Genomic DNA, 20,985 nt, shown 5'->3' with positions numbered 1-20,985 from the left:
CTGTGAAACTCAAGTGGCTCAGAGCAAAACCAACGGTATTGTCTGAACGTGGAAGGAAAGTAGTTATCTAAATGAAAATCAATGTAATGTTCTCAGAAAATGGAGGAATAGATGCTAGGCAGACAAAATCAAGAGTATCTATTATAAGAAAACTGACAAGATTGGACATACCAGTGTGGAGAATGGGAGATAAAACTTAGAAAAACTTGGAAATGACTTATAGACAACATTAAGGACCCAGCCACAACTGGAATCTTTAATGTATAGTGTTTTTGATTTTCAGGACCTTGGTCAGAAGCCAAGAGTTGAGGTCTAAGGATTGAGAATGAAGATGTATTCTAGAGGATAATCTGTTTCCTTGTCTTTGTCAGCTTCTAGTCCATTAATATTCCTTGTCTTATAACTCTCATCCCCCATATTCAAAACCAGCGATGTGTCATCTCTTTGACACTTCTTCCACAGTCACATCTCCCTTTCTTTGTTTATAGCCCTGAAAGATTCTATACTTTCAAGGATTTATGCTTCAATTGGTCCCACCAGGATAATCCAGGATATTCTACCCATCTCAAGGTCCATACCCTTAGCCACATCTGAAAAGCCCCCTTTGCCATGTGAAGTAATATACTTACACTTTCTGGGGATTAGAGTGTGGACATCTTTGAAGGAATGGAGGACATTATTCAGCCTACCATACACATCATCTCCCAGTCACTTTTTTATGTGAATCTCTGAAAAAATAACATATATTATGGAGATTCTTTTTTGTAATTGAGATAAAAATTGGCATATCACCTTATATAAGTTTCAAGTATACAACATTATAATCATCTGTATCCATTACAAAGTGATCACAACAAAAAGTCAAGTTACCATTCCTTTCCATACATTTGACTCTCTTTACCCATTTCCCCCACCTCAACCCTCACTTCCCTTCTGGTAACTACCAATCTGCTCTTTGTGTCTATGAGTTTGGTTTTGTTTGTTTTGTTTGTTCATTTTTCTTGTTTTTGTTTATGTTTCTTTTAGATTCCACATATGGATGAAATACTGTTTTTGTCTTTCTCCTCTGACTTATTTCACTTAACACAGTACTCTCAAGGTCTAGAATAGTGTTGCAAATGGCAAGATTTCATTCTTTTTATAGCCGAATAGTATTCGTGGTGGGGGGAGTAGTGTGTGTGTGTGTGTGTGTGTGTGTGTGTGTGTGTGTGTACCACATCTTCTTTATCCATTTATCCACTGATGGACACTTGGATTGTTTATATATCTTGACTATTATAAATAATGCTGTTATGAACATTGAGATGCATATATATTTTCAAATTAAGGTTTCATATTATTTGGATAAATATCCAGAAGTGGAATAGCTACATTGTGGTAGGTTTTTCTTAACTTTTGAGGCATCTCCATACTTTTTTCCGTAGTGGCTACAACCATTTACATTCCCCACCAATACACATACATACACAATAATGTATGAAGGTTCCCTTTTTTCCACATCCTTTCCAACTCTTATTATTTCTTATCTTTTCTCGATGATAGATAATCAAACTGGTGTTAAGGTGATATCTCAAAATTCTGCCGCCCCCTAATAATTTGTGTTATTGAACATCTTTTCATGTGTCTGTTTGACTGCCATATGTCTTTTTTGGAAAGATGTCTATTCACTTCCTCTGCTCATTTTTTAATTAGGTTGTTTGGTTTTTGTTGTTAAGTTATATGAGTTCTTTATATATTTTGGATATTAACCCCTTGTCAGATACGTGATTTCCAAATATCTCTTCCCATTCCCATTGGTTCCCTTTTTGTCTTGATAATGGTTTCCTTCACTGTGCAGAAACTTTTTAGTTTGATGTAGTCCCATTTATTTATTTTGCTTTTGTTTCTCTTGCCTTTGGAGTTAGAGTCACAAAAACATTGCTAAGATCAATGTCAAGAAATTTACTACCTGTGTTTTCTTCGGGAATTTCATGGTTTCTGGTCTTATATTCATGTCTTTTATTCATTTTGAGTTAATTTTTGTGTATGGTATCTAGTTTTATTCTTTTGCATGTGACTTTCCAGTTTTCTCAACACCATTTTTTGAAAAGACTGTCCTTTTTCTATATGTTCTTGGCTCCTTCATCAAAAATTAACTGTCCATGTATGTGTGGGTTTATTTCTGGGCTCTCAATTCTGTTCACTTATCTGTATGTCTGTTATTATGCCAATACTATACTGTTTTGATTGCTATAGCTTTGCAAAGTTTGAAGTCAGGAAATGTGATACCTCTAACTTTGTTCTTCTCTTTCAAGAGTGCTTTGTCTATTGGGGGTCTTTTGTGGTTCTATACAAGTTTTTGAATTATTTGTTCTATTTCTCTGAAAAATACCATTGGAATTTTGATAGAGATTGCATCGAATCTATAGATTGTTTTGGGTAGTATGAACATTTTAACAATATTGAGCCTTCCAGCCCATACGCATAGAATATCTTTCCATTTATTTGTGTCTTCTTCAATTTCCTTCATCCGTATTTTATAGTCTTCAATGTGGAGGTCTTTCACCTCCTTGGTTAAATTTATTCCTAGGTATTTAATTATTTTTGATTCAATCGTAAATGGGATAGATGGTTTTCTTAATTTATCTTTCTGATAGTTCATTTTTTAGTGTAGAGAAATGCCACTGGTTTCTGTAGATTGATTTTCTGTATCCTGCACCTTTACTGAATTAATTTATTTTAGTAGCTTTTTGGTGGCTCTTTACGGTTTTCTATATAAAGTATCATGTCACTGGCAAATAGTGACAGTTTACTTCTTTCTTTCCCATTTGAATGTCTTTTATTTCATTTTATTGCTTAATTCCTGTAGTTAGGACTTCCAATGTTATGTTGAATAACTGTGGCAAGAGTGGGTATCCTTGTGTTGTTCCTGGTTTTAGAGGAAAAAGTCACCATTGAGTATGACGTTAGCTGGGCTTCTCATATATAGCCTTTATTATGTTGTGGTATGTTCCCTCTATACCTACTTTGTTAAGAGTTTTTATAATAGATGGATGTTGAATTTTGTCAAATGCTTTTTCTGCATCTATTGAGATGATCCTGTGACTTTTATCCTTCATTTTGTTAATGTAGTATATCATGTTGATTGATCTGTGGATGTTGAACTCTCCTTGCATCCCTGAAATAAATCTCGCTTGATCATGGTGAATGATCTTTTTAATGTATTGTTGAATCTGGTTTTCTAATATTTTATTGGGTAATTTTGCATCTATGCTTATTATTGGCCTGTAACTTCTTTGTGTGTATGTGGTATCAGAGTAATGCTGGCTTCATAAGATGAGTTGGCAAGAGGATATTTCAGGTGCCTGGGTGGTTCAGTCGGTTAAACATCTGCCTTTGGTTCCAGTCATGATCCCGGGTCCTGGGATTGAGCCCTGCATTGGGCTCCCTGCTAAGTGGGGAGCCTGCTTCTTCCTCTCCCTCTTGTCTGCCACTCCCCTTGCTTGTGCTCTCTCTCTCTCTCTCTCTCTCTCTCTCTCTGTCAAATAAATAAAATCTTTATTTAAAAAGAAGAGGATGCTTCAATTTTTGGGAAGAGTGAGAAAGATAGGTATTAAGTGTTCTTTGAATGTTTGGTAGAATACACCAGTGCAGCTCTCTGGCCCTAGACTTTTGCTTGTTGGGAGATTTTTGATTACTGTTTCAATCTCCTTACCAGTAATCAGTCTATTCAGATTTTCTTCATAATTAGTCTTGGAAGATTGTATGTTTCTAGGCATTTGTCCATTTCTTCTAGAGTGGCCAATTTGTTGGCAGATAATTGTTTGCAGTATCTCTTATAATCCTTTGTATTTTTGTGGTATCAATCGTAATGTCTTTCATTTCTGATTTTGTTTATTTGATCCCTCTTTTTCTTTGTTAGTCTAGCTAAACATTTGTCAAATTTATCTTTTCAAAGAACCCAACTCATAGTTTCACTGATCTTTTCTATTGTTTAAGTCTCTGTTTCATTTATTTCTGCCCTGATCTTTATTATTTCTGGGCTTCATTTGTTCTTTTTGTAGTTTCTTTAGGTATGAATTTAGATAGTTTGAGATTGTTTTTGTGTCTTGTCCTAAGTCTGTATTGCTATGAGCGTCCCTCTCAGAACTGCTTTTGCTACATCCCATAAATTTTGCTATGTCATATTTCTGTTTTCATTTGTCTCTAGGTATTTTTTTATTTCTTCTTTGATATCTGCAATGACCCATTGGTTGTTTAGTATCATGTTGTTTAGTCTGCACATTTTTTTCCAGTTTTCTTTTTGTAATTGATTTCTAGTTCATAACATGGTCAGAGAAGATGCTTGATATGATTTCAGCCTTCTTGAGTTTATTGAGACTTATTTTATGGCCTACCATGTAATCAGTCCTGGAGAATGTTTTCTGTGCACTTCGGAAGAATGTATATTCTGTTGCTTTTGGTTGGGATGTTCTGTATATATCTATTTAATTCATTTGGTCTAATATGCTTTTTAAGGTTAATGTTACAGAGATTATCTACTACCGCAAATCAGAGAATCGTTTGTTTTAATAGTTTTTTTTCATTTCTTTTATGTTTATGAAATATTGGGTCTCATATTATTTTAGGTTTTCTTCTTCAGATAAGTTTATAAACAAAATGATATCTAATAAACTAAAATATGTCTTCAAATGTTTTGTGATTTTCAATACTGTGATTGTTGTGTACAATTTCTCTCTCTTTTTTTAAATTTAAGTAAGATAATTGGAGGACATGCCAATATGTTTTGCCATAGCATATTGGAGAATATATTTCTGTTACCTTCACATGTGTGCCTATGTGACTAGTTGAGAATTCTTAAATCACAATTTTTCTCCTCAAAACTTAGTACAAATTATTACATTGTATTTTGATTCCTCATATTGAAGAGAATACATCTAAAACTTATCTGAATTTTATTTGACATGTTTTTTTACTCTAATGTTTGTATGATTCTTTGTCTTTAAAGTTCAATAATTTTTTCCAAAATAAGTATCCACTTGATTGCTTTTCATTATGTATATCTGTCACAAATAATTTTATGTGTAAACATTAGTCTTCCTTTAGGAATTCTTTTCCTCCAATTTCTAATTATTTTTAGATATATTTGTGTTCTCCTTAATTATGCTAATTATTAAATATGAGTTATATATAAATTATATTATTTCTGATCACTTTTATCTCTGTTTCTTTTCTTTATATTCTGGAAAATTTTCTTTTATCTATGCTCCATATCAATTTATTATGTTTCCAACAGTTTCAATTTTATATTATACTGCTTCTAATTTAGTTTTAGGTTTTATATCGTTAGTCTCTTTTCTCTTAAATTTATTCCTTAGACATGCCAGAAACTATTTCATCTCAATCTATTTTCTTATCAGCATATCTCTTATTTTACAGAACTTATGCTTTAATTTCCTGAAGAATACAAATTTATGTTGCCTCAGATGTTCTAGTGATAATCTATTTCCTGAAGTAAATTATCCAACAGATGCTTTTTTATTTATTTATTTATTTGCGAGAGAGAGAGAGAGAGAGCACGCGTACAAGCAGAGGAGGGGCAAAGGGAAAGGAAGAGGGAGAGAGTCTCAAGCAGATTCCCTGCCGAGCGCAGACTGCAATGCAGGGCTCAATCTCAAGACCCTGAGATCATGACCTGAGCCAAATCAGGAGTTGGACACTCAACCGACTAAGCCACTCAGGTGCCCCCCCAACAGATCCTTTTTAAGCCAACTTTTGCATGTTTATCAAGATAATATGTGGAAAGCCAGGCAATATGGCGGAGGAGTAGGAGACCTAGATTTCATCTGGTCTCGGAAATTCAGCTGCATAGGGATCAAACCATTCTGAACACCTACGAACTCAACAGGAGATCGAAGAGGAGAGTAGCAACAACTCTCTGAACAGAGAAGTGACCACTTACTGAAAGGTAGGACGTGCGGAGAAGTGAATCCGAGGGGATATTCGGGAGGATAGATGGCAGGGGAGGGGGCCTCCATCGGCCGCTTCTGGCAAGTGATAAAGCCGCGGAGCACAAAATCGGAACTTTTAGAAGTTGGCTCCGCTGAGGGACGTCGCTCCAGTGGCTAAGCGAGGGGTGGAATCCTCCCAGGACAGTGTGGTCTCAGGACCCTTGGGGTCACAGAAAGACCACGGGTGCCTGAGTGTGCCAGAGCTCCCAGGTATCGGAGCGGGGAAGCCGGCTGCAGAGACAGAGCCAAGGCGTGGGCTCTCAGCTCAGGGTTGCCATAAACTGTGATCCGTGGCCCAGTCGGCCCACTGCTCCTCCAGCAGGGACCCAACAAGCAGCAGAGCTGGGGAGACTCCCCTTCCTCCCCCGGGAGGAGCAGCGCAGGAGCGCACCGCAGAGATCTGCTGGGTTTGGAGACTCCACACGGGGTCGGGTGCCAGAGATACAAATGCTCGGTCACAGGCGGTCACAGGCCGGGTGAGCACTGAGTGCGGCTGGAGACCGGGCAGACGGGAGTGACTGCTCTTCTCTGGGGGCGCACTGAGGAGCGGGGCCCCGAGTTCTCAGCTTCTCCGGGTGGAGATTGGGAGGCCACCATTTTCGCCCTGGTCCTCCAAAGCTGTACCAAGAGCTTGCAGGGAACAAAAGCTCCTGAGAGGAAACCCGAGCAGCTTGCTTAGCCCAGACCAACAAGGGCAGGGCAGTTCAGCCTCGGGCAAAGACAACTGGAAACCACGGCAACAGGCCCCTCCCCCAGAAGATCACGAACAGCCAGCAAGCCAAGACCAAGTTTACAGATCAAGGAGAACAGGAGAACTCCAGCGCTAGGGGAATACTGCACATCGAATTCATGGCTTTTTTTTTTTTACCATGATTCATTAGTTCATCAAAGTTAATTTTTTAACTGATTTTTTTTTTCATTTTTCTTTTTCCCTTTTTCAACCAACATCTTATCAATCCCTTTTTAAAAAAAAACATTTTTATTTTTCATTTTTAGAGTCATATTCTAGCCCTTCAGAGTAGTTACCCTTATTTTTGGCATATATATATATATATATATATAAGTTGTTCTCTCTTTAAAATTTGGAGATACACTTTCTACTAAAAGATCAAAATATACCCTAAATCACTAGTGTATGGCTTTGTTCTACTCTCATGCCAGATTACATTCTCTCCCTTTTTTCTTTTTTTTTTTAAATCATCTTCTTTCTTTTTTCAAACAACTTATCTTATCAATTTATTTTATAAAATCTTTTAAATTTTCATCTTTACACGCATCTTCCATCCCTTCATTGTATCAACCCTTATTTTGTACATATATGTCTTTCTTCCTTTAAAATTTTAGGAGGCACTTTTTTCTAACAGACCAAAATACGCCCAAAATCTACTGTGTGGCACTGATCTATGCACTAGCCTGATCATATTTGATCATCCTCTGCTTTTTTTGTATTGTTCTGTTTTTCTTTTTATCTTTTTTCTTTCTTTTTTTTCCCCCTCTTTCTTTCTTCTTTCTTTCCCTTTCATTTCCCCTGGTTTCAGGTCTTTTCTGATTTGTATACAGTATATTTGCTGGAGACATTGTTAACCTGTTAGCATTTTGTTCTGTCATTCATCTATTCTCCTCTGGACAAAATGACAAGACGAAAAACATCACCTCAGCAAAAAGAACAAGAGGTAGTACCGTCAGCCAGGGACCTACTCAATACGGACATTAGTACGATGTCGGACCTAGAGTTCAGAATCATGACTTGAAAGATACTAGCTGGGCTTGAAAAAAGCATGGAAGTTATTAGAGAAACCCTTTCTGGAGAAATAAAAGAACTAAAATCTAACCAAGTCAAAATCAAAAAGGGTATTGACGAGGTGCAATCAAAAATGGGGGCACTAAATGCTAGGATAATGAGGCAGAAGAGAGAATCAGCGATATAGAAGACCAAATGATGGATATAAAGAGGCTGAGAAAAAGAGAGATAAACAACTACAGGATCACGAGGGCAGAATTCGAGAGATAAGTGATACGATAAGACGAAACAACATTAGAATAATTGGGATCCCAGAAGAAGAAGAAAGAGAGAGAGGGGCAGAAGGTATATTGGAGCAAATAATAGAGAACTTCCCTAATGTGAGGAAGGAAACAGGCATCAAAATCCAGGAGGCACAGAGAACCCCTCTCAAAATCAATAATAATAGGTCAACACCCCGACATCTAATAGTAAAACTTACGAGTCTCAGAGACAAAGAGAAAATCCTGAAAGCAGCTCGGGAGAAGAGATATGTAACCTACAATGGTAGAAATATTAGATTGGCAACAGACCTATCCACAGAGACCTGGCAGGCCAGAAAGGACTGACAAGATATCTTCAGAGCACTAAACGAGAAAAATATGCAGCCAAGAATACTATATCCAGCTAGACTGTCGTTGAAAATAGGAGAGATAAAAAGCTTCCAGGACACACAAAAACTAAAGGAATTTGCAAACACAAAACCAGCCCTCCAAGAAATATTGAAAGGGGTCCTCTAAGCAAAGAGAGAGCCTAAAAGCAGCATAGATCAGAAAGGAACAGAGACAATATACAGTAACAGTCACCTTACAGGCCATACAATGGCACTAGATTCATACTTTTCAATAGTTACCCTGAATGTAAATGGGCTCAATGCCCCAATCAAAAGACACAGGCTATCAGATTGGATTAAAAAACAAGACCCATGAATATGCTGTCTGCAAGAGACTCATTTGAGACCCAAAGACACCCCCAGATTGAAAGTGGGGGGTGGAAAACCATTTACCATGCTAATGGACACCAAAAGAAAGCTGGGGTGGCCATCCTTATATCAGACAAACTAGATTTTAAAACAAAGACTGTCATAAGAGATGAGGAAGGACACTATATCGTACTTAAAGGGTCTATCCAAGAAGAAGATCTAACAGTTGTAAACATCTATGCCCCTAACATAGGAGCAGCCAATTATATAAGGCAATTAATAACAAAAGCGAAGAAACACATTGACAACAATACAAAAATAGTGGGGGACTCTAACATCCCCCTGTTCATGGAATGGACAGATCATCTAAGCAAAAGATCAACAAGGAAATAAAGACTTTAAATGAGACACTGGACCAAATGGACTTCACAGACATATTCAGAACATTCCATCCCAAAGCAACGGAATACACCATTCTTCTCTAGTGCCCATGGAACATTCTCCAGAATTGATCACATCCTAGGTCACAAATCAGGTCTCAACCAGTACCAAAAGATTGGGATTATTCCCTGCATATTTTCAGACCACAATGCTTTGAAACTAGAACTCAATCACAAGAGGAAAGTCGGAAAGAACTCAAATACATGGAGGCTAAAGAGCACCCTACTGAAGAATGAATGGGTCAACCAGAAAATTAAAGAAGAATTTAAAAAATTCATGGAAACCAATGAAAATGAAAAAACAACTGTTCAAAATCTTTGGGATACAGCAAAGGCAGTCCTGAGAGGAAAGTATATAGCAATACAAGCCTTTCTCAAGAAACAAGAAAGGTCTCAAATACACAACCTAACCCTACACCTAAAGGAGCTGGAGGAAGAACAGCAAATAAAGCCTAAACCCAGCAGGAGAAGAGAAATAATAAAGATCAGAGCAGAAATCAATGAACTAGAAACCAAAAGAACAGTAGAACAGATCAACGAAACTAGGAGCTGGTTCTTTGAAAGAATTAACAAGATTGATAAACCCCTGGCCAGACTTATCAAAAAGAAAAGAGAAAAGACCCAAATCAACAAAATCATGAATGAAAGAGGAGAGATCACAACCAACACCAAAGAAATACAAACAATTATAAGAACATATTATGAGCAACTCTATGCCAGCAAATTAGATAACCTGGAAGAAATGGGTGCATTCCTAAAGATGTATCAACTACCAAAATTGAACCAGGAAGAAATAGAAAACCTGAACAGACCTATAACCACTGAGGAAATTGAAGCAGTCATCAAAAATCTCCCAACAAACAAAAGCCCAGGGCCAGATGACTTCCCAGGGGAATTCTATCAGACATTTCAAGAAGAATTGATACCTATTCTCCTGAAACTGTTCCAAAAAATAGAAATGGAAGGAAAACTTCCAAGCTCATTTTATGAGGCCAGCATTACCTTGATGCCCAAGCCAGACAAAGACCCCATCAAAAAGGAGAATTACAGACCAATATCCTTGATGAACATGGATGGAAAAATTCTGACCAAAATACTAGCCAATAGGATCCAATAGTACATTCAAAGGATTATTCACCACGACCAAGTGGGATTTATCCCTGGGCTGCAAGGTTGGTTCAACACCCGCAAATCAATCAACGTGATACAATACATTAACAAAAGAAAGAACAAGAATCATGATCCTCTCAATAGATGCAGAAAAAGCATTTGACAAAGCACAGAATCCTTTCTTGATCAAAACTCTTCAGAGTATAGGGATAGAGGGTACATACCTCAATATCATAAAAGTCATCTATGAAAAACCTACAGCGAATATCATTCTCAATGGGGAAAAGCTGAGAGCTATTCCCTTAAGGTCAGGAACGCAGCAGGGATGTTCACTATCACCACTGCTATTCAACATAGTATTAGAAGTCCTAGCCACAGCAATCAGACAACAAAAAGAAATCAAAGGCATCCAAATCGGCAAAGAGGAAGTCAAACTCTCACTCTTTGCAGATGATAAGATACTGTATGTGGAAAACCCAAAAAACTCCACCCCAACACTGCTAGAACTCATACAGGATTTCAGTCAAGTAGCAGGATATAAAATCAATGCACAGAAATCAGTGGCATTCCTATACACCAACAGCAAGACAGAAGAGAGACAAATCAAGGAGTCGATCCCATTTACAATTGCACCCAAAACCATAAGATACCTAGGAATAAATTTAACCAAAGAGGCAAAGGATCTGTACTCAGAAAACTATAAAATACTCATGAAAGAAATTGAAGAAGACACAAAGAAATGGAAAAACGTTACATGCTCATGGATTGGGAGAACCAACATAGTGAAGATGTCAATGCTACCTAGGACAATCTACACATTCAATGCAATCCCCATCAAAATACCATCCACTTTTTTCAAAGAAATGGAACAAATAATCCTAAAATTTGTATGGAACCAGAAGAGACCCCGAATAGCCAGAGGAATATTGAAAAAGAAAAGCAAAGCTGGCGGCATCACAATTCCGGACTTCCAGCTCTATTACAAAGCTGTCATCATCAAGACAGTATGGTACTGTCACAAAAACAGACACATAGATCAATGGAACAGAATAGAGAGCCCAGAAATGGACCCTCAACTCTATGGTCAACTCATCTTTGACAAAGCAGGAAAGAATGTCCAATGGAAAAAAGACAGTCTCTTCAACCAATGGTGTTGAGAAAACTGGACAGCCACATGCAGAAGAATGAAACTGGACCATTTCCTTACACCACACACAAAAATAGACTCCAGATGGTTGAAAGACCTAAACATGAGACAGGAGTCCATCAAAATCCTAAAGCAGAACACAGGCAGCAACCTCTTCGACCTCAGCTGCAGCAACTTCTTCCTAGAAACGTCGCCAAAGGCAAGGGAAGCAAGGGCAAAAATGAACTATTGGTATTTCATCAAGATAAAAAGCTTTTGCACAGCAAAAGAAACAGTCCACAAAACCAAAAGACAACCGACAGAATGGGAGAAAATATTTGCAAATGACATATCAGATAAAGGCTAGTATCCAGAATCTATAAAGAACTTCTCAAACTCAACACCCAAAGAACAAATAATCCAATCAAGAAATGGGCAGAAGACATGAACAGACATTTTTCCAAAGAAGATATCCAAATCGCCAACAGACCCATGAAAAAGTGCTCAACATCGCTCGGCATCAGGGAAATCCAAATGAAGACCTCAATGAGATACCACCTCACACCAGTCAGAATGGCTAAAATTAAGTCAGGAAACGACAGATGTTGGCGGGGATGTGGAGAAAGGGGAACCCTCCTACACTGTTGGTGGAAATGCAAGCTGGTGCAACCACTCTGGAAAACAGTATGGAGGTTTCTCAAACAGTTTAAAATAGAGCTACCCTACGATCCAGCAATTGCACTACTGGGTATTTACCACAAAGATACAAATGTAGGGATCCGAAGGGGTACGTGCACCCCAATGTTTATAGCAGCAATGTCCACAATAGCCAAACTGTGGAAAGAGCCAAGATGTCCATCAACAGACGGATGGCTAAAGAAGATGTGGTATATATATATACGATGGAATATTACGCAGCCATCAAAAGGAATGAGATCTTGCCATTTTCAATGACGTGGATGGAACTGGAGGGTGTTATGCTGAGTGAAATAAGTCAATCAGAGAAAGACATGGATCATATGACCTCACTGATATGAGGAATTCTTAATCTCAGGAAACAAACTGAGTGTTGTTGGAGTGGTGGGGGGTGGGAGGGATGGGGTGGCTGGGTGATTGACATTGGGTAGGGCATGTGCTATGGTGAGCACTGTGAATTGTGCAAGACTGTTTAATCACAGATCTGTACTTCTGAAACAAATAATGCAACATATGTTAAGAAAAAAGAAAAAGAAGAAGATAGCAGGAGGGGAAGACGAACCATGAGAGACGATGGACTCTGAAAAACAAATTGAGGGTTCTAGAGGGGAGGGCGGTGGGGGGATGGGTTAGCCTGGTGATGGGTATTAAAGAGGCACATTCTGCGTGGAGCACTGGGTGTTATGCACAAACAATGAATCATGGAACACTACATCAAAAACTAATGATGTAATATATGGTGATTAACATAACAATAAAAAATTTAAAAAATAAAAATAAAATGTAAAAAAAAGATAATATTTAGATTATTAATTTGTGGCAGATCACATAACTTGATTCAATAAGTGAGATGTTTTATATTCTTTCACCAACTATTACCTAACATATTAATGGTAAAGAAGACTTCAGGTTCCAATCACTAGGTTTGAAAGACCTACCAAGGGAAGCCAAAAACAAAAACAAAAAAAAAGGAAGAAATAAATTATCCTAAAAACTGATATTTCTCCCCTCCTTAACATAAGAGAAAGGGGTCTGTAAACAGGAAAGGCAAATAAGAGTAGCATAAGAAAAAGAAGTGAGAGTTAATAGTGACTGTGAAATTTTCTGTGCTGAGGAAGTAGATTGTTGGGCTGGGAGGGGTGGCCCTAGCTCTCTTCTTAAATTTCTTGCTGCCAGTGACAGAGGAGGGGTGATGAGAAAGTAGTGTGAACTTAAATGGAACTAGAGTGGGGGTTCAGATTCAAATATAGTCCATTCCAGATAATATTTTTGCACTTCAACTCCAGGACTGTAAAATGTTATACAAGCTAGATTTATTTCGTTTATTTTGATTCAGGCATTTTGTATAACTTTGTGTTTGTTTTACTGGATATTCATGTTTAAGCCAGAACACACCTAAACAATCTTAGTGTCTCCCTATTTCCCCCTAAATAATGTAGGTGAATCTTGTAGCCCCTCCCTGTGATTTATGTCCGAGAGTTTATTGAAGACATGAGTTTTATATTCTATGTTCAGTCATATAGCAATCTGAGGAAAGTTGGGTAGTTTCATCTAAAAAAGGTTTTTTGTTTAGTTCTATATTTGGTTTGTTCTGTGCTTATTTTGACTCTTTTGATTTTTGAGGGGTTGGGAGGATTGCTAAACTTCCCCTGGTGGATGAAGGTTCTGCTGTTTCTGGATTACTCATTTGCATTAAAATGAAGTCACAACATTGCTAAGGAATTAGGTTAAAAAAATAACTGAATTTAATGAGTCTGCATATTGTCACCTTTCCCACTTTAGCTGTCTTTACTACTGCTGGGCTTTACATAAATGGCTCCTTGTAGGCTGTTTCCCATCTTTTTCATGGTCCAACTTTATCTCCCTTTTCTCTCAATTATATTAGAATAATCTCACATCATAATTAAGAATCTGGGTCAAAAAAAGGAATAACCACACATTTTGTCACATAGCCCTGTCACTAGGCCCTTCATTCCTCCAAATTAGTGTAGATTTTATGGGTTTTCTGAAAGGTGTTCCTGTAATTTCCTGCAGTACTGCACTACTCTCTAGAAAGGGGAATTTTGCATTTTCTCCTGGTGACTTCCTTTGATTTGAATTATCTGGAGTATGTGGTTGGCACCATTCCATTATTTCAGCCCTGGTGAAGGGTTTTTCTTTGTTTTCTTTCACATGTCTTTTTAGTTGTTTAGATCAGTTTCTTCTCTGTCATCTGTTATACCATAATCTTTCTCAGAATTCCCTCCTGCATGCTTTTTCATTGTTAAAATATTTATATAGCCTGCCAAGACAACTCTGGGAAAACAAGCAGGTCTAGAGGAAAGAGACTGGCAAGCTGCCTTAGCAACAGCATCTGGCAGTAACAACCAGCTGGGGCTTACAATGTTCTCTCTGGTAGAGAACACATCAATGCAAACTTCACATAGCTGAGAACACAGTGGTTCCCTCAACCTGGGCGCGGATGGCAGTTTGTCTGAATTTCCATGTTCCTTTAGTGTCCTGATGACTATAAGCCAGAATGAGCTGTTTGACCTGAAACAGTTGTACTTATCACATCACCAAATAGAAAAACTGCAGGGGCAAGAGACATACCTCTGCTGAGACAAAAATAGCTTGGGGAAGTGCAGTCAACCTTGGGTGAAGTAATTGCAAAGCTGCAGGGGTAACCCAGAGCAATAAACTGAGTTCCTAGTCATTTACCATCCTGCTATAATTACCTTTGCAGTGATCTGTGATAAGAAATCAGCAGATCTGGCTAAGGCAGCCACTCCTGGGGTAAGACAAGATTAATATCAGAGTTTTTTTTTTTTAAGATTTTATTTATTTATTTATTTGAGAGAGAGAGAGAGAGAGAGAGAAAACAGAGGGAGAGGGAGAAGCAGAATCCCTGCTGAGCAGAGAGCCCAACAGGGCCCGATCCCAGGACCCTGAGATCATGACCTGAACCCAAGGCAGCCGCTTAACCACCTGAGCCACCCAGGCACCCCAATATCAGAGTTTTGCAAAGAAGTGTACTCATTCACAGGATGGAGACAACTCTTTCCACACTTGAAAATAATGGGCATGTAAGAAGAGAGCTATACAAGTCTTGGATTATAGCAAGTAACTGACATTACTAAAAATAATACTTTTTTTAAAGAGAGAAAAACATATTCATTCTTTCTAGTCACATTTTCTGAGGGAATATGATATCTTTTAGTCCTGGGTAGAGTGACAAAAAGCTCCAAAGTGAAAATTTTAAACTAAAGCTTAAACAATTAATACTTTTAATCTGAAAAAAATCAGATTTTTGCTAAAAAAAAAAAGATTTTATGCGGCCCTATATAAAATCCCTGTGTATATATGCAGGCTATTGAATGCTTTTTACCTGCATTAACTACTGACTTTACCATATAGGGAGCTAGGGTACAAAATGACCTTGGATTTCCAAAGTAAACTAACATTAAATTATGATTATTGAACCACTTTAGTATATTCTGTTAAATCTAGGAATTTTTTTTTAATTTATTCATTAAAACTGAAAAAATGTCGGGTGCCCGGGTGGCTCAGTTGGTTAAGCAACTGCCTTCGGCTCAGGTCATGATCCTGGAGTCCCGGGATTGAGTCCCGCATCGGGCTCCCTTCTCAGCGGGGAGTCTGCTTCTCCCTCTGACCTTCTTCCCTCTCATGCTCTCTCTCTACCATTCTCTCTCTCTCAATAAATAAATAAAAATCTTTTAAAAAAACTGAAAAAATGTCTATTGAGTATCTACACTAGGAACTCTCTGAGGAGTTTGTGTTAGAGTTAAATAAGTTGTCACAGTAGATGGAGGTAACTGCCATAAGTGAGTAATTATAAGAGAATGGAGTGACTAGCCCCACCCAGGCTTTTAAGAGATGCCTTGCAGAGATGACATATGGGTTGGGTATAGAAGGATAATTTGTAGTTCATGGGCAGAAGGTCATTTCAAGATTTCAGCCAGAAAGAATAAAATGAGCAAATGAATAGATATATAAAAGGCTATGATGAACTCAGGGAACAGCAAATTCTTCAATGATACTGAAAGTAGAGTACATGAGAAGTGCCATGAAGTTAAAAATGAGAAGGGGTCTCATGCCTAATAAAGAAGGACTCTGTGCATTAGAGTAAGAAATGTTAATTTTATCTAGCAGGCAAATGGCAAAATTTGAGTATTTTTAAGCTAGAGACTGGCATGAGCAGAAGTGCCTTTTATAGCAATATGAACAATGGAAGAGGGTGAGATTATATTTAAGGAGAAAAATTATTCTACTTTCAATCTCTAAATACTTGAAATATTAAAAAATTTTTTATCAGTAAAGTCATACTTATTTAAATGTTTTTGTTTAGTTTACCAAAATCAAAAAGTAATACCTTATCTTTCTGTTCAGTTAAATAATTTTCTAAATGAGTTAATCTTCTGAAACATACATGTCAAGAGTGAATATTTCAGAATGTTTCACTGTTTTAACTCGATATTCCTGATTATCGTCCTTTTTATAGTAGAATATTTTCTAATCTCCTTTCATGATTAAGTGTTTTGTTAAGTGTCTGGGAGAGGGCTCGTTTGTCTTGTGGAATCAAAATACAGAGTTTCCTGCTTTTGAAGTGATTGGTTGAAACTTGAAAGCCTACCAAGGGTTCCAAAGACAAAGATCATCATCTCATCAGATGGACTCCCTGAAGACAAGCCCCTTAGAAATAGATCATTTGCAGGTTTGCTACCCAATCTGTTAATAATTTTCTGCTAAGTCTTGATTTTCATGTTTTCTCAAAATAATTTTTTAAACTGCAAGAAGTAACACATGATAATTATAACAAAGCAAGCAACACAAAGCAAAAAATAAGTCTTGTTGTACACACCTTGAACTCCACCCCACCATGATAAACAGTGTCAACAGTTGATATCTAGCCAGTGTTGATATATTTTCCAACTTTCTTAGAAATATTAGTTAAGGGCACCTGGGTGGCTCAGCCGGTTAAGCTCGGGTCATGATCCTGGGGTCCCGGGATTGAGTTTTGCATCGGGCTCCCTTCTGAGTGGGGAGTCTGTTTCTCCCTCTGCCCTTCACCCGATTTGTGCACTCTCTCTCTCTGTGTCTTTCAAATAAATAAAATCTTAAAAAAAAAAAGAAATATTAGTTAAGGTGTCAAAGTTGAAAACAACAGTTGGAAACCTTTGAAAGGAATGAAGGAAGAAAAGAGGGAAAAGAAAGAGAAAGAAAAGCTGCAAAGCAAATCTCAGCTTAATCTTTCATATCATATAAATAGACAGCAAGGGTTTAAAGGAAAGCATTCTTCTAAGCAGTGAGTTGCCTTTAGCAGGAGCTCCGTAGCCTCACTTCCTAGAACACAGAAAGCTGCTTTCCTACTCTTCAAGTGAAATGGAAAGGGCTCTTGGAGACGCTGGAATGCCTGCAAGAAGGGGAGTTGATCTGAATCCCCACTGGCTGCCTGATAAACTGCAGAAACATTTGAGTACTCATTACTATAGCAGAAAGGCCTCAGTGGGGCCCTTGGATGAGCAAGGAATTTGGAAGTATCCAGTCCCTGAACATCAAGAAGTTGTTTCTGTCCCTTCTGGGAATTCTTCAGGCAAGACCTGGCGGGAGCAGTTACATAAATGGCAGGCAGGACAAGCAGCTGGGACTTAACTCCCAACATCTAGAAGTTTACATGGGCCAGGTGGCCCCTGAGGAAAGTACCTTGGCTTGAGCTATCTTTATGTAAAGTTAAATGGACACCAGGCCTGAAAATTTCCCAAGCAGAAAAAAACCATTTAAGCCAGGTAAGCAAAGTAAAATCTAGCAAAACCTAGGTTACTTCTTGTAAATGCCTCTGATAATGATAAAATAAACTAAGTCATCTGCCTGAAATGGTGTAGGATAATCACTTTTAACTAATTCCCTGATGCCTGGAAAACCCTCATCATAATAACCAGTCATAAAGGTTAAACAACTTCTTCTTTTTCACTTTATAAGCCATGCTGTAATGTCATGCCTCTGAGATTTATATTAGTTCTGGATTTGAAGACTGTTTGCAAACTGTTCTCTTGTGCACAATAAACTCTTACTATTTTACTGATTTGGTTTTAATTTTTACCATTTTAATTTTTACCATGTCATTTTTTTGACAAAAGCAGTCACCCAGGAGGGAATCTTGCTGATATGGGAACACCCAGAAATACGAAGCCATGAACAGTACTGTACCATCAAGAGCCGAAGCTGGTGCAGAGGTTGTAGGGAGGCCACAAAAGATCAGCCAGAGATTGCTTCACCTGGATCAGAGAACCGAGCTGTGCTAAGGCAGCTGGAGATCCTCCAAAGAAACTATGGTCAAGTCTTCGTAATTCAATAAGTCAAAAAAGCAAGATCCAGAAGACTATTACCTCATTTCCTGTTATGAAATTAAAAATCAAGCAAAACTAAATATGTTGATTATATGTATACATGTGATAACTCTTTTTAAAAAAAAAGCAAAGAAAAGGCAAGCATAAAATTTAATATAGTTATCAGCTCTAGAGAGAAGCAAGGAGACAAACTAGAGGAGGAGACTTAGGCAGAAGTAAGTTAATATTAATTGTTCAAGTTTTTGGCTTCAGTGGTGATTTTGAGGGTACTTGTTATATTACTAAAAATAAATACATGATCAGGTAAATAAAAAGGCCTTTGCACAGGCCAATGATGTCAATATATAACAAACCAAGGATTATGATGAATCTATTTCTGTTCACCAGAGATCCATATTTAGAAGGAGGGGAGTAGTATGCATGTTCTCTATTGAAGAATTGAAGAACTTCAATAGAAGTTCTCTATTGAAGTAGTATGCGTGTTCTCTATTGAAGTATTTTGTTGTTGTTGTTTCACTACTTTTTATTTTTTTATTATTACTTTTTAAAAGATTTTGTTTACTTATTTTGACAGATAGAGACAGGGAGAGAGGGAACACAAGCAGGGGGAGTGGGAGAAGGAGAAGCAGGCTTCCCCGTGGAGCAGGGGGCCCGATGCGGAGCTCAATTCCAGAACTCTGGGACCATGACCTGAGCCAAAGGCAGGCCCTTAATGACTGAGCCACCCAGGCGCCCCTTGCTATTTTTTAAATTGGCAACAGTTGCCAATATCTTCCAGAGGTATTCTAGCAGATAGTGTTAACAAACTTCTATGTGTCTAAACCAGATAAATTGAGATGTACATGGAAACAGGTTATGTGCTCTCCACCAGATGCCCCTCAATTCAGCTTTGATCCTCAGCTTTTCCTTCTCCAGACCTCGTATTAATTTTCCATCTTGGTGAATCATATGGGTTGAATGACTGTTTCTTTAAACCATTCTTTTTTTTTTCCAGGTAATATATATTTTATTATGTTATGTTAATCACCATACACTACATCATTAGTTTTTGATGTAATGTTGCATGACTCATTGTTTGCATATAACATCCAGTGCTCCATTCAGTACGTGCCCTCTTTAATACCCATCACCAGGCTAACCCATCGCCCCACACCCCTCCCCTCTAGAACCCTCAGTTTGTTTCTCAGAGTCCATAGTCTCTCATGGTTCATCTCCCCCTCCGAAATCTCCCCCTTCATTTTTCCCTTCCTGCTATTTTCTTTTTTTTTTTTTAACATACAATGTATTATTAGTTTCAGAGGTACAGGTCTGTGATTCTACAGTCTTACACAATTCACAGCACTCACCATAGCACATATCCTCCCCAATGTCTGTCACCCAGCCACCCCATCCCTCCCACCCCCCACCATTCCAGCAACCCTCAGTTTGTTTCCTGAGATTAAGAATTCCTCACATCAGTGATATCATATGATACATGTCTTTCTCTGATTGACTTATTTCACTCAGCATAATACCCTCTAGTTCCATCCACATCATTGCAAATGGCAAGATTTCATTCCTTTTGATGGCTGCATAATATTCCATTGTGTATATATATATATATATATACCACATCTTCTTTATCTATTCATCTGTTGATGGACATCTTGGCTCTTTCCATAGTTTGGTTATTGTGGACATTGCTGCTATAAACATTGGGGTGCATGTACCCCTTCGGATCACTACATTTGTATCTTTGGGACAATACCCAGTAGTACAATTGCTGGGTCGTATGGTAGCTCTATTTTCAACTTTTTGAGGAACCTCCATACTGGTTTCCAGAGTGGCTGCACCAGCTTGCATTCCCATCAGCCGTGTAGGAGGGTTCCCCTTTCTCCACATCCTCGCCAACATATCATTTCCTGACTTGTTAATTTTGGCCATTCTGACTGGTGTGAGGTGGTATCTCACCGAGGTTTTGATTTGTATTTCCCTGATGCCGAGCGATGTTGAGCACTTTTGCATGGGTCTGTTGGCCATTTGGATGTCTTCTTTGGAAAAATGTCTGTTCATGTCTTCTGCCCATTTCTTGATTGGATCATTTGTTCTTTTGGTGTTGAGTTTGATAAGTTCTTTATAGATTCTAGATACTAGCCCTTTATCTGATATGTCATTTACAAATATCTTCTCCCATTCTATCGGTTGTCTTTTGGTTTTGTGGACTGTTTCTTTTGCTGTGCAAAAGCTTTTTATCTTGATGAAGTCCCAATAGTTCATTTTTGCCCTTGCTTCCCTTGCCTTTGGCGACATTTCTAGGAAGAAGTTGCTGCGGCTGAGGTTGAAGAGGTTGCTGCCTGTGTTCTCTTCTAGGATTTTGATGGACTCCTGTCTCACATTTAGGTCTGTCAAACATTTTGAGTCTATTTTTGTGTGTGGTGTAAGGAAATGGTCCAGTTTCATTCTTCTGCATGTGGCTGTCCAATTTTCCCAACACCATTTGTTGAAGAGATTGTCTTTTTTCCATTGGACTTTCTTTCCTGGTTTGTCAAAGATGAGTTGACCATAGAGTTGAGGGTCCATTTCTGGGCTCTCTAT

The sequence above is a fragment of the Zalophus californianus genome, chromosome 13 (assembly GCF_009762305.2).
Source record: "Zalophus californianus isolate mZalCal1 chromosome 13, mZalCal1.pri.v2, whole genome shotgun sequence".
Lineage (NCBI taxonomy): Eukaryota > Metazoa > Chordata > Mammalia > Carnivora > Otariidae > Zalophus > Zalophus californianus.
The sequence above is the reverse complement of the archived record's forward strand: the minus strand, read 5'-3'. Positions refer to the sequence as shown.